This window comes from Bubalus kerabau, chromosome 15 (assembly GCF_029407905.1).
Source record: "Bubalus kerabau isolate K-KA32 ecotype Philippines breed swamp buffalo chromosome 15, PCC_UOA_SB_1v2, whole genome shotgun sequence".
Classification (NCBI taxonomy): domain Eukaryota; kingdom Metazoa; phylum Chordata; class Mammalia; order Artiodactyla; family Bovidae; genus Bubalus; species Bubalus kerabau.
Window position 1 is genome coordinate 68,794,508 of NC_073638.1, and position 15,248 is coordinate 68,809,755.

Sequence of the window (15,248 nt, forward strand, 5' to 3'; positions counted from 1 at the left end):
TTAGCATCAGTCCTTCCAATGGACACCCAGGGCTGATCTCCTTCAGAATGGACTGGTTGGACCTCCTTGCAGTCCAAGGGACTCTCAAGAGTCTTCTCCAACACCACAGTTCAAAAGCATCAATTCTTTGGTGCTCAGCCTTCTTCACAGTCCAACTCTCACATCCATACATGACCACAGGAAAAACCATAGCCTTGACTAGACGGACCTTTGTTGGCAAAGTAATGTCTCTGCTTTTCAATATGCTATCTGGCTTGGTCATAACTTTCCTTCCAAGGAGTAAGCATCTTTTAATTTCATGGCTGCAGTCACCATCTGCAGTGATTTTGGAGCCCCAGAAAATAAAGTCTGACACTGTTTCTACTGTTTCCCCATCTATTTCCCATGAAGTTATGGGACCGGATGCCATGATCTTCCTTTTCTGAATGTTGAGCTTTAAGCCAACTTTTTCATTCTCCACTTTACTTAAGATAGTAAGAAAAAATAGCAACTTTCACCCTCTCTTGGTAAAGTGTAAATATAGTTCCTCTGGTGAGCAGTCTGATGGTGTTTGACAAAATATATAGTAGCATATTCAATTTCTGAACAATCTCCGGGAATTTTTACCCTAAGAAGATGAAATAGAGAAGTATCCTTCAATTGAGAGCTTAGTAATCAAAGTGGAATACATATGTAAATTATTTTGTCTTATTGATTTGATGATTGAAATATCCATTTGAAGAAATGGAAAAACTACCTACAACATACTTATGTATGGAAGCACCTTTACAAGGGTGTGTTTGGGATGATTTAATATAAATATGAAATCCATTCATATTTATATCCATCAATATAAATATTTAATCTCCCTACATATCTTTTAAGCTATATACCTGCCCGTTTATGCTTATACACAAAGTGAAAGACCTACAAATACATTCACTAAAATATTCTAGAGGTTGTCTCCAAGATATGGTGGTCATGTCAGTTGATGTTTCTTTTGAATTACTTTTCTGTATTGTTCAAAGTTTTGCCAGTGTATGCATTGCCTCTCCAAAGATCCTCTGTTTTGATCTAGGCTGTTTGTTTGCTTGTTTAAATGGCATTGGAACTCACTAGAATAGTGTGTCCATTGATGGGTCACAAATGTGAATTATGCTCCAAGGAACATATTTCTCCAGTTTTGGAGCCAATTTGTCTCAGGCTGTCTGTAGCCACTAACCTGGGCGTGACCCTCTTCAGAAGCTCTCAGAGCGCAGGCCAAACAACATTAAGTGTAGTGGCACACCCTGAGGTCTTGAAGGAAAAGTTAGCGCATGCAGCTCAAATATTGTATGCTGAAGATACCTAGGGAAGGGTTTAATCTGTTAAACAGGCTATTTTTCAACAGTGAATGTAAAACATATCTTGGTAGAAAAAGGACTCTGTAGAGATATCAGATCAGCTCTAGTTAAGATACTCAAAGAATGTAGGCAGTCAGCCCAAAGGAGCTTACGCAGGTGTGCCTGGTGTGTAAAGTTCAGAGGTTGACCCAAATGGGTGTGACCTCATACATCAGATACATCTATCCATTCTGTGTTTGATGAGATATCCTGGTGGCATGGAAGCCAGCTTCAGGGTGGCTTTCTAATAGAATTTTCTGCAAATTGGAACTGGCTTGATATATTTGATATAAAAATTTCCATTGAATTTTAAATCAGTTTGCATTATCACAAGAACTTTCAACATTATATGTGTCAAAAAAGAAAGGGCAGTGCTGTTAGAGTCTTTAAAAATAATTTCTAATGATGTAAATTTTTCAGTGGTTATGGAAAGGGTATTAAATATTTTATCACCTTTCTGTTCGAGCAAAGTTTCTCCTTGATGGTATCTTTCAAGAATTTCGAAGAGATCATCATTAAAAATCTTGATTAGGAAATTTCCTGTGAACATTTCAAATATAAAACCTTACATAAAAATTTTATGTGAGCAGAAGCATGCTCCCAATTTCTTATTTAAATATTTTATTTGAAAGTTTTATAAAATATTTTTAATATTTCCAAATACTTCATGATTATTTTCTTATTATAATCACTACAACATTCTTATTGCAAATCCCATATGAAAATTCCAAATTTTATTTTCTCTGATATCTCTACAAATATTATCAGTTTTTCTGAGTATTATTGTGGTGAGTAGATAGATGTATCATAAGGTGACCTCCACCTGCATAGCCCCCACTTCTGGTATTCATGTTTTTGATAAATCCTCTCCCCTTGAATGTAGGTAAGACCTGTGGGTTGCTTCTAACCAATAGACTATGACAATGGATTCCACTTTCATAGTTATGTTACATTATCTGGCAAAAGTGGGATGATGTCACTCTTGTGATTATTTTATGTTATCAGATCAGATCAGATCAGTCGCTCAGTCGTGTCCAACTCTTTGCAACCCCATGAATCGCAGCACGCCAGGCCTCCCTGTCCATCACCAACTCCTGGAGTTCACTGAGACTCACGTCCATCAAGTCAGTGATGCCATCCAGCCATCTCATCCTCTGTCGTCCCCTTCTCCTCCTGCCCTCAATCCCTCCCAGCATCAGAGTCTTTTCCAATGAGTCAACTCTTCGCATGAGGTGGCCAAAGTACTGGAGCTTCAGCTTTAGCATCATTCCTTCCAAAGAAATCCCAGGGCTGATCTCCTTCAGATTGCACTGGTTGGATCTCCTTGCAGTCCAAGGGACTCTCAAGAGTCTTCTCCAACACCACAGTTCAAAAGCATCAATTCTTCGGTGCTCAGCCTTCTTCACAGTCCAACTCTTACATCCATACATGACCACAGAAAAAACCATAGCCTTGACTAGACGAACCTTTGTTGGCAAAGTAATGTCTCTGCTTTTGAATATGCTATCTAGGTTGGTCATAACTTTCCTTCCAAGGAGTAAACCTCTTTTAATTTCATGGCTGCAGTCACCATCTGCAGTGATTTTGGAGCCCAGAAAAATAAAGTCTGACACTGTTTCCACTGTTTCCCCATCTATTTCCCATGAAGTGGTGGGACTGGATGCCATGATCTTTGTTTTCTGAATGTTGAGCTTTAAGCCAACTTTTTCACTTTCCACTTTCACTTTCATCAAGAGGCTTTTGAGTTCCTCTTCACTTTCTGCCATAAGGGTGATGTCATCTGCATATCTGAGGTTATTGATATTTCTCCTGGCAATCTTGATTCCAGTTTGTGTTTCTTCCAGTCCAGCGTTTCTCATTTTATGTTATATAAGACCCCATATTGCTAGTGGACTTGCTCTAGAGATTTTTTTTTCTGGCTTGATGAGATAAGAAGTCATGTAAAGGAGGCCCATGAGGCAAGTAACTACATGTAGCTTCTAGGAAATGCAAATGGTCTCTGAGAGATGAGGGGTGTTCTAGGAAATGTCTAGGAGCTGAGGGTGGCTTCTAGATGACAACCAGCTAGAATCCAGGCCTTCAGTCCTGCAGACAGAAGAACATTCTGTCAACAGTATCAGAAGCAGATTCTTCTTCAGTTGAATCTCTGGGTGAGAATTTAGAACCTGAGCAGATGACCCAGCGAGGCTAACTGTGAGGTGAGAACTGGTTGATGTTTTAAGATGATAAGTTGGATAATCTGCTACACAGCAATGAAAATAGTCATGTTGTGAATAGTTGGAAGAAATTGCACTAGATAAGCCTTAGTTACCTATAGGCAAATCATATATGTCAATACCGATGAAATCCTTTGTTGAATAAATTTCAGTCCTAAAGTTCAGTGTTCAGTCCTTATTATTACTTTCTATAGAAAAACTTCAGCAGTTTACATGACCATGTGTATCTAAGCATTTGTTGGCATCCCTCATGATTGTATTTCAATAGTCCCTGCATCAGCAATCCTGACTTTTTTCTTCTATATATATATTTTTTTTCTCCATGGATCCCTGTTGCCTGAAATTCGATCACTTTTCCTGCCATTTCTATCCAAGCACTGCGGTCATCTCAGCTGGTCTTTACTGATCTGAGAAAAGTCATTGCTATAACCACTAGTCTTTGCTGTTTCAATGCAAAGATCACTGAAGACTACAGCTCATTTCTGATGCATGTTGTCTAACATGAGGTGTAAGAAGGAAGCAATCTCTCATTAAATATGAAGCGAGATGACTCTGTGTTGTTATATTCAAATAAGGAAATCCCACAAGCTAATCCTGTTGGCTACTAAGTTTCAAGAAATAATGATATATTTTAGCTTACACTTATGTACTTTCTGTTTTTTGTTCATAGGCTTCAGATGAAATTGTTGAAATAGAATCAGATTCCAGCTACCATGATATCTAAAGTGGTTCCACATGTGTAGACTGGGGACCACAGAGGGTCCCCGAAACTCTCCCAGGGTTGACATGGCTAAAACTGTTTTCATCATAATGCTAAGAAGGTGCTTACCTTTTTATTTCTATCATAAGTACACAAAGTTTTTGTGCATTTTATATCTCTGTTTAAATCTTTATTAATGAAGAGATACAACCAGTTATAGATTTGTAAACTGGCTCTCAAAAAACTCCCAATTTTTAACATTTTCAATTCAATTCCATCATGTGAATTTTCCGACCATGGCTGATTTCAAGCTACCAAGTAACATAACTGAATGCACATTTGAGAAGAAAGGCTCACCAAGAATGAATGACTCTTTTTTTGCTCAGCACGAGCTGACCCCAGCATACTGCTGGCTGTAAACATCATAAACTGAGGATCTTTAGGCTCTTCAATAATTTTTAAGAGTCCAAGTAGTCCTGAGATAAGAAAGTTTAAAAAGCACTGTTGTAGAGGTTCTGTTGAAGTTATCACAGAAGCCAGACTCCTTCATTCCTAATTCTTTTGGGAGAAATTCCACTTCTGTAATCTTTTCCACAAACTTCTAAATGTATTTATATCTATTAACATCCCACTTTTGGTTTGAAATATTTTTCCATTAAATACCCATAATGAAAATCAGGGAATGGAAAATGTCAGAGGAGAGGTTATCACCAAACCTCACTTTCAAGATATACTTAGAGCTTACTTTCAGCTAAAAAGCATCCCTGTAACATATTGTTGAATATAAAAATTGAACAAGCTCTTCATAAAATTTTGCAAAGTTATCTAATAATTCCTTCCTATAGGAGAGAAAAATGAACATATTCAACCCACTTTGTATCGAATGATTAGCTATGATCCAGACACTGTCCTCTATTCTGGAGATGCAGTAGGTGATAAAATATACGAAGTGTGTGATCTCTTTGAACTCACATTCTAGTGAGGGAGAACAAAAAGTAGATAAACACACACAGGTAGAATACCGGATATGTAACAGGTAGTGCTAGTTGTGAAATTATACACAATTGGGAAAAGGGCCAGTGAATGACGGCGCAGAAGGTTATTTTTGTGTGTTGATTCAGGAGGAAGATGCAGATAGGCCAAGAGCTGAGCAAAGACCTGCAAGAAGTGATGATATAAATCATGTAGTTAATTGATAGAAACAGAACACAATAGCTCTGAGGTTAAAGCGTGCTTTGTAGATTTAAGGTTGATATACTGAAGAGCACTTAAAGGGGAAGACTTTGTCATCTAGGAAGATGTGGTTACATTTAGGAATGTGGGTCATTTATAAGTGGAAACAAGGAAATTGACCTTCAGAGAAGCAGAGAAACAGAAGGCCCCAGACCAGAATGGTGTGAGGTGTGCACACCACAGATGAGCACTAGTTGCCATAGCACTGCAGGCACAGAGATATATTTATTACCACACCCAAGCATCTTCCAGGCAGCCCCACTGCACTGATTCACACTTGGGCCAGGTCCCACCAGGATCAAACAGCTGTTGATTCGATGACATTAGAAACCCAGGTAAATTGTTCCTATTTACAATACTTCTAGAGCAGTACACATAAACCTGGACAGTGATCCCAACATTTAGTATTCATCTTTCCAGATTTGGCCTTTCCAGTGCTGTTACGTTGACTGGGGTTCTGTCTTCCCTTCATCTAGTTTATTTCCTGCTTGCCCATCGGTGTCATTTCAGAAATTGCATCCATGATACCTTCTTTCCTGTTCTCTGAAAGACATATCAATTGTTTCTAATCATACTCACTACACTCTGTACTTACTCTATTGTTTAACTACTAACCATATATTGTAATTGAATATTTACATTCTTTATCTCCCACCACGTTGTAAAATACTTAAAGTTGGTGCATGGAAACAGATTTAAATATGTACTAAGAGTGGGTGCTTAGCTGTGTATTTAACCATTATGTGTTGTGATTTGTAATTTCAAAAAATAGATATTACATTTTATCGAATCCATTATATAACCTTTGGAATAAGCTTTGAGAGAGAAAGTAATTTTGTCCTAGGTCACTCCTTGAGTTTGATAAGAAGTCAGAAAGTGGCCAAGGTCTTGAAGCAACTGTATCCATATTTTTTCCCACATTACCAGGCTGTATTATCTCAATAAAGAAATAGGACAAATATGTTTTAATCCTTTGGTATCACTCTGTTTTTTCAAGAATGCAAATTAAACTATTCTAAAATAGAATAACAAATGCATCTCCTTATCATCATACGTCTATAGAGAAGAAAATGGAATATGCTTCTATAAAATGATTTCATATTCTTCATGAAAAATGCTACTGACACATCTATTTTAAGTGCACAATTTCTATTTGGAAAGTAGAATAAGGAGAATTATTTTGAATATTTATCTGTCTACATGTTTTTTTCCTGCTTCAGAACTTTTGATTTTTAAGATACTGCTTTATTTAACTATATTACTTTCTTTCTATTAGCTATCATTTCATCTCTTCTAGCTATTCCCTTATTTACCACTCGAGATCATAGTCAAAGCTATTTCATGTCAGAATCACAAAACCCTATTCACAACTATATAAACTCTTCATCTGTCAAATTGATAAATTCACATATAAAAATCTTATTATTTTTCACCACACCCTTCCTTTAGTGAATAATTGCCAGACATTCAAATATATATATTACAACTAGAAGATGTGAAATGCGTTAATTACCACATTTTTGTTCCTTTTTTCAGGTCAACTCTGTTATATTTTGTTTTGACACAAAGGGATCATTCTTCTTACACTAATATGTAAAACTATTAATTATATGTTGTTATTATACTAGGGTACACAGTTGTTAATTCTGTCAGCATGTGGTCATCACCAGCTAAGAGCAGGATAGAATTTTGCGCATTTCTTATCAGCTTGCTCAGTGTTGGTCTTTTTGTGCTGTTAAAGAAATTAATGCATTGCTTGTTATATGTGCAGAATTGATAACCTTAGTGGTTGATAGGGAGTTACCGATCATTAGACCTCTGAATTGGTATTCAGGATTGGCAAAGTCATTTTCCTCTGTCAGATCTCAAACTTCTCATAAACTTTGTACCTCATTACCATAAGAGATAACAACTGCAAAGAATTTAGTGTCTTGAAAAAGGCAGAGGAAAAGTAGGGGGGGAACCTAGTATATGTATGAGTGAGTTGATTTAATAATGGAAGATAACCTCTTTCACTATAATCTCAGAGACTTTCTGTTTCTTCAATCATTTGTTATGTTATCTTGCCTATTTTTTTTTCCACTTCTGTTTCCCATATCTCAACCTTATCTAGAAGCTTATGTTCAAGGATTAATTCATATTTGTATTTCATCAATTGCATTTGTAAACATTCTAAGACACTTATATGTGTGTATGTATGATGGATTAATAAGCAAGTTATTATACATCCAATCTGATAATGGAAATAAGACATGGCCACTAAAAGAATCAGTAACCAGCCTCTATTTGAGGGGAGATATTGAATATAGAAATAGATTTAAGGGACTAGATCTGATACACAGCGTACCTGATGAACTATGGACAGAGGTTCATGACATTTTACAGGAAACAGGGATCAAGACCATCCCCATGGAAAAGAAATGCAAAAAAGCAAAATGGCTCTCTGAGGAAGGCTTATAAATAGCTGTGAAAAAAAGAGAACTGAAAAGCAAAGGAAAAAAGGAAAGATATTAGCATCCGAATGCAGAGTTTCAAAGAATAGCAAGGAGAGATAAGAAAGCCTTCATCAGCGATCAATGCAAAGAAATAGAGGAAAAAACCAGAATGGGAAAGACTAGAGATCACTTCAAGAAAATTAGAGATACCAAGGGAAAATTTCATGCAAAGATGAGCCTGATAAAGGACAGAAATGATATGGATGTAACAGAAGCAGAAGATACTAAGAAGAGGTGGCAAGAATACACAGAAGAACTGTACAAAAAAGATCTTCATGACCCAGATAGTCACAATGGTGTGATCATGCACCTAGAGCCAGACATCCTGGAATGTGAAGTCAAGTGGGCCTTAGAAAGTGTCACTAAGAACAAAGCTAGTGGAGGTGATGGAATTCCAGTTGAGCTATTTCAAATCCTGAAAGATGATGCTGTGAAAGTGCTGCACTTCATATGCCAGCAAATTTGGAAAACTCAGCAGTGGCCACAGGACTGGAAAAGGTCAGTTTTCATTCCAATCCCAAAGAAAGGCAATGCCAAAGAATGCTCAAACTACCACCAATTGCACTCATCTCACACGCTAGTAATGTTCAAAATTCTCCAAGCCAGGCTTTAGCAATATGTGAACTGTGAACTTCCAGATGGCCAAGCTGGTTTTAGAAAAGGCAGAGGAACCAGAGATCAAATTGCCAACATCCACTGAATCATCGAAAAAGCAAGAGAGTTCCAGAAAAACATCTGGTTCTGCTTTATTGACTATGCCAAAGCCTTTGACTGTGTAGATTGCAATAAACTGTGGAAAATTCTGAAAGAGATGGGAATACCAGACCACCTGACCTGCCTCTTGAGAAACCTATATGCAGGTCAGGAAGCCACAGTTAGAACTGGACATAGAACAACAGACTGGTTCCAAATAAGAAAAGGAGTACGTCAAGGCTGTATATTGTCACCCTGCTTATTTAACTTCTATGCAGAGTACATCATGAGAAACGCTGGGCTGGAAGAAGCACAAGGTGGAATCAAGATTGCCGGGAGAAATATCAGTAACCTCAGATATGCAGATGACACCACCCTTATGGCAGAAAGTGAAGAGGAACTCAAAAGCCTCTTGATGAAAGTGAAAGAGGAGAGTAAAAAAGTTGGCTTAAAGCTCAACATTCAGAAAACGAAGATCATGGCATCTGGTCCCATCACTTCATGGGAAATAGATGGGGAAACAGTGGAAACAGTGTCAGACTTTATTTTGGGGGGCTCCAAAATCACTGCAGATGGTGACTGCAGCCATGAAATTAAAAGGCAGTTGCTCCTTGGAAGGAAAGTTATGACCAACCTAGATAGCATATTCAAAAGCAGAGACATTACTTTGCCAACAAAGGTCCATCTAGTCAAGGCTATGGTTTTCCCAGTGGTCATGTGTGGATGTGAAAGTTGGACTGTGAAGAAGGCTGAGTGCCGAAGAATTGATGCTTTTGAACTGTGGTGTTGGAGAAGACTCTTGAGAGTCCCTTGGACTGCAAGGAGATCCAACCAGTCTATCCTAAAGGAAACCATTCCTGGGTGTTCATTGGAAGGACTGATGCTGAGGCTGAAACTCCAATACTTTGGCCACTTCATGCAAAGAGTTGACTCATTGGAAAAGACCCTGATGCTGGGAGGTATTGGGGGCAGATGAAGGGGACGACAGAGGATGAGATGGCTGGATGGCATCACTGACTTGATGCACATGAGTTTGAGTGAACTCTGGAGGTTGGTGATGGACAAGGAGGCCTGGCGTGCTGCGATTCATGGGGTTACAAAGAGTCAGACGTGACTGAGCGACTGAACTGAACTGAACTGATTGAATAGTGAACAAAGACTTCATCTTATTGAGTAGTTTCATAAAAAATCATGGAGAGGAATAACCATAATATGTTGGCTGGGTATTTTGCAGAGAAAAATATATATAAACAGAAAGCATTTTAACATCAATAGCATAAATAAAAAATCCTAATGAGTCTTTGAAGGCAAGATCAAATAATTGTTGAAGTATGATAAAGGTATTAGTATTAAGGGCAGAGAGGGAGGTAATAGATCAAAGTGAGCCAAGATTTCTTCAATAAAATGTTTAGATTCTAATTGATAAGGAAATGTCATTTTTTGAAATTTTTAAAGAAAAGAATTAAGTGAAGTGAAGTGAAGTCACTCAGTCGTGTCCAACTCTTTGCGACCCTATGGACTGTAGCCCGCCAGGCTCCTCTGTCCATGGGATTTTCCAGGCAAGAGTGCTGGAATGGGTTGCCATTTCCTTCTCCAGGGGATCTTCCTGACCCAGGAATTGAACCCGGGTCTTCCGCATTGCAGGCAGATGCTTTACCATCTGAGCCACCAGGGAAGCCTGAAGAAAAGAATAGATGTATTCAAAGATTTGCTTTATTTACTGAAGTATATTACAAGGAACATAGAACTGGCATTTGGGAATTAATGCATCTTTCTCTAAATAGATGGGTGAAATTATGTAATTTATTTAAGGGTACAGTGTACTTAATGTACTTAATGCTCTATGCTTAGGAAGTGAGTTATGTAAAACAAGGCAAGAAGATATTATTTTTCAAATAAAGATATCTATGTGCATCTGAAGACAGATTCAATGGCTATTTTAATGGAAACACCTCAAGAACATACTAGTGGATACACCACATTCAACTTAGCTTTGAAAGCCAGAATCATAGGAATGGCTCCCCCTTACCCAAAGATCATGGAATCTGTCCTCCCCTCCTCATGGATATTTTCATCAATTGATGATGATAACGAACACCCTGAACATTCTTTGTATTGAATAACAGAGGAAATACAGGTGGAGTAATATTGTACCATTTCTTGGCCCCTTACAATTTGACAGTTTCAACGACCCAGGTTCAGAAGGATTAGTCAACCTCAGTGCCTTCTTCATACCACCATCCTGGAAGTTATGACCTGGTGAAGCAGATTGTACATGCTCCCTGCTGCTGCTGCTGCTGCTGAGTTGCTTCAGTCGTGTCCGACTCTGTGTGACCCCATAGAAAGCAGCCCACCAGGCTCCCCTGTCCCTGGAATTCTCCAGGCAAGAACACTGGAGTGGGTTGCCATTTCCTTCTCCAATGCATGAAAGTGAAAAGTGAAAGTGAAGTCGCTAAGTCATGTCTGACTCTTCGCGACCCCATGGACTGTAGCCTACCAGGCTCCTCTGTTCATGGGATTTTCCAGGCAAGAATACTGGAGTGGGGTGCCATCGCCTTCTCTGGACATGCTCCCTACAGGGAGGCAAATCTCCCTCGTAAGAGTGAGAGTATTAAAAAAGTGCTGGATCAGGGATTTCCCTGATGGTCCAGGGGTTAGCACTTCCCTTTCCAATGCAGAGGGTGTGGATTCAGTCCCTGGTTGGGGAGCTCAGTTCCCACATGATTCCCAGCCAGGAAAAAAAAATAAAAAAACTAAAACTAAAACAGAAGCAGTATTGTAGCAGATTCAGTAAAGACTTTAAAATGGTCAACATCAAAAAATATTTTTAAAAAAATACTGGATCATATATATTGTAATAGAGATCTGATCCTTTTTATTCCATTGATTGGATTATGTAAGGGGCTAGGTAGAGATTAAAAAATTTACTCCCAGTCTGCTTGTATTTCAGAGCTTGATTCTATGCAATTACCTCAAGGTGGCTTTCTCCAATCCTGAAGTGTATTGTCAGTACCTTTATGATGAAATCTCAGGATCTTTAATGGGCTCATTTGTGCTATGATTTCTAACAGGATGATTGGCTGCATTATTTCTCATACTCTATGGTTATTAAATAATATGTACCCCGAACATTCTTTGTATTGAATGCCAGAGGAAATACAGGCTGAAAATACTGTTTTATGAAAACCAGATTGTTGGTATTGTTTAGTCCCTAATTTGTGTCTGACTGTTTATAACCCCATGGGCTGTAGCCGATCAGCTTCCTCTGTCCATAGCATTTCCCAGGAAAGAATACTGGAATGGGTGACCACTTCCTTCTCCAGGGGATCTTCCCAACCCAGGGATCAAACCCATGTTTCCTACATTGGCAAGCAGGATCTTTACTACTGAGCCCCACCAGGGATGGTCATGATAACCAGACAGCTGAATCTGTTGCCTTAGCAACCATAGTATTATCATCAGCAAAACTATTACATCTACTCATCTTATGAAGTGTTGGTCTGGATAGATGGGTTAGGCCAAGGTGACAGCAAGCCCCGACTTTCTGTGTTTCAATCACATAAATTCTGATGAATCTGAGCAACACTCCAAGGTATGTTATCTTCTCTGGAGCGGCTTGGTAATTCAAGTTTACAAAGACAACGTGGGGACGTTCCAGTAATTCCTATGGGAGGGGAAGAGAGAGGAGCAGTAACACTGCAGCGGGTAAGTCATTTGACCTAGAAGGGACACATGTCTCTTCCACTCACAGAACATTTGGCAGAACAAGCCATGTAGTCTTTCCTCTCATCAGGGGAAGTGTGTTCTTCCATGTTTCCACCAGCTGGAGAAAACTGGCTAGTGATGTCATCATAGGTGAGGTTTTAATGAAAGTTATCCAACAGTGTCTTTCAAACTGTCAAATTCAGAGGACAGACACCAGATCTTATACCATTCTTGATGTTTTGCAGTCAAATATGTGTAAATTTTAATGAATATATTTAATCTTTTTTTTTTTTATTCACAGCATAGGACAATGTTAGCAATAGTTTGAAATAGGTGTCAATCTGTATTTTTCACCTGGCCCTGTTTACTATACTTTATCTGTACCTGGATTCTAAACTTTAGCTAGGAGGTAGGTGCTTCAATATGAGAATGGATTACCCTGCCCCCAGCGATCTGGTGTGGTGTGCACGTAGTTGAGTTTTGATTGGCTAATAGTATTTGGCAATCAATAATGAAAATTCTAGTATAAAAATTTCTATAGATACTCAGGCATGGAAACTGAAATAAGCACAAGATAAAGGAATGGGAAGTTAGAAAATCCTGTTGTATACAATTCTGATATGAAATCAATATAATATAGCATATTTATGCTATACTATTATATAATTACAATTAGACTACTGCAATGGAGATTATGCTGCATTCTAAGTACAGTATTTCCTTTATTCTAAGATGCCACTGTTTTGTGATATACTATATTTTTTAATAGTTTAGAAAAAAGCAGTTTATATTAAGTGTAATTATAAAAACAATGAAATCAGAAAATTCTAAAATACTGTGTTTTTAGATAGAAGGAAAGTTTTAGAATATAGAAAGCACAGGTATCTGACTTAATTTCTCATGCAAAATATTTTCCTAGTCATATTGTATTTTTATGCATTTTTGGATCAATTTTAATTTGCATGACTGTTGAAATAAATTAGATGAGAAAAGAAAATTGGCGTATATTTCCTATAAAAGTCAGAAAATTTGCATCAGTTTGAATTCTTGCATGTCTATCCTTGTCTATCCTAGGAGAAAAGTATCATTAGTAATCTCATTTAGCAAGTGAAGAAATAGGTTTGGAAAAGATGAAGTCTTTGCTCAAGTTCATGTAACTTTAAGTGGCAGGTCCAGGGCTCTAACCAGTGCAGCCTTAATCTATAAACTGCTCTGTGTTTTTTTCATTAACCAGGTGAAGTGATGGTAATTTGCAAGTAACATCTTGCCTATGCTTTCCTCAATACACATTTACACCCACAGACCACTGCCCTGTCTCTTAGGCACTGTGTGTGTGTGCACATGCGTGTGTTTTCATATATTCAGTACAAGAATTGTAATATTTAGTTCTTATTCAAACCAATTTGTTTGATAAAAGTTCTAGGGTGAAAATGTTAAAAACTGATAGCATCTTTAGGTCAAAGGATAATTACAGTGAGAGATTAGTCACATTCTACCAGGTTAAGATGCCAATCTGGACTGAGAAATTGCTCACAATTTTTCTCTGATTCTCTCATTAGGATAATGGTTCAGAAGCATTGCTATTGTTATGACTGATAATTATTATCTATACATTTCTCTACATCTCTCAGTTTTGCCTTGGATCAAGTTAAAATAACACAAACTATGAGCAGTGAAAATTCTTTGTATGATACGATAATGATGGATACATGCCATTAAACATTTGTCCAAACTCCTAGAATGTACAACAGGAAGAATGAACTGTAACTGAAGATTCATCATCTGCAACAAAAATTGTAACACATGTACCACTTTGATGGGAAGATGTTGACATGGGGGATGCTATATAAACTAAGGCAGGGAAATGTCTGTTCCTTTCTCTGGATATTTCTTTGAATCTTAAACTGCTTTAGAAAAGATAAATTCTTAAAGACTGCATTTGGATGAATAATAAAATTATTTGCAACAAATCAGAACTATAAAAAAAATAAAACCCAAGATGTTTTCAGAAAAGTTGTTAATGAATTTCAAAGTAATGATAAACAAAAATATGAGTTAGATGGAAAAGGAAAATTAATGACAAGAAAGGAGGTGTGAGGGGAAAAAATAGTAATGAGCATTAAATGTAGCACATTATGAATTCAACATTTCACAATCAAATTTGCCTCATTTGCTGATCTGTGTGATAGAACTTAAATTTTTGAAATGAAGGAAAAGAGGTGAGCACTCAGGATATCAAGAATAAGGATCATAACACTAAAACCAAATGCCTGGGAGAAACAATTTTTTAAGCTACATTAAGTGTATCCTATTTAATTCTTCCAACCACATTGTATAACAATTTATTTTACTGGTGGAGAGTTTGTACTAGTATATACAGTACATTCTTTTGGTATCTATGACCCCTCTGGAATCATTAAGCACATGTAGTGACTGAGGCATTATAAATGTCTTTTAATACAAGTTCATTTATTACTTGTCCCAAATAAGGGGACACAAATTCATCATCCTTTCCTTGATTCCTTTCCTTTATTACTCCACAGGCATGTCTTTGGGAGTTGTCTACTCTCTAGGATCTGTTTGCTATGTATGTGCATATGAAACTACCCTGGCCCTCTCTTTTGGAATTATTTCAGAAATATATATCCAGCTGCCAACTGAATATCTGTTTTTATCTCCCACATATTTAAACCTAATGCTCCCTAACCCAATATCCTTTCCCTTTCCCTCTCTACCTTCTTTTTTTTTTTTTTTCAGATCAACATCTTACATTTTATAATACACTCACAAGTTTTTACAGAAATTTCATGTTTACAAGTACAAAAAGGCCAAGAACCACAAAGAA

The 15,248-nt window shown here is 37.5% G+C and overlaps 1 long non-coding RNA gene across 1 annotated transcript in view; it reads left to right on the plus strand.

Annotated features, from left to right (window-relative positions):
* Positions 1-15,248, plus strand: part of LOC129629329 (uncharacterized) — a 334,237-nt gene that overhangs the window by 271,167 nt on the left and 47,822 nt on the right. The window lies entirely within an intron of this gene.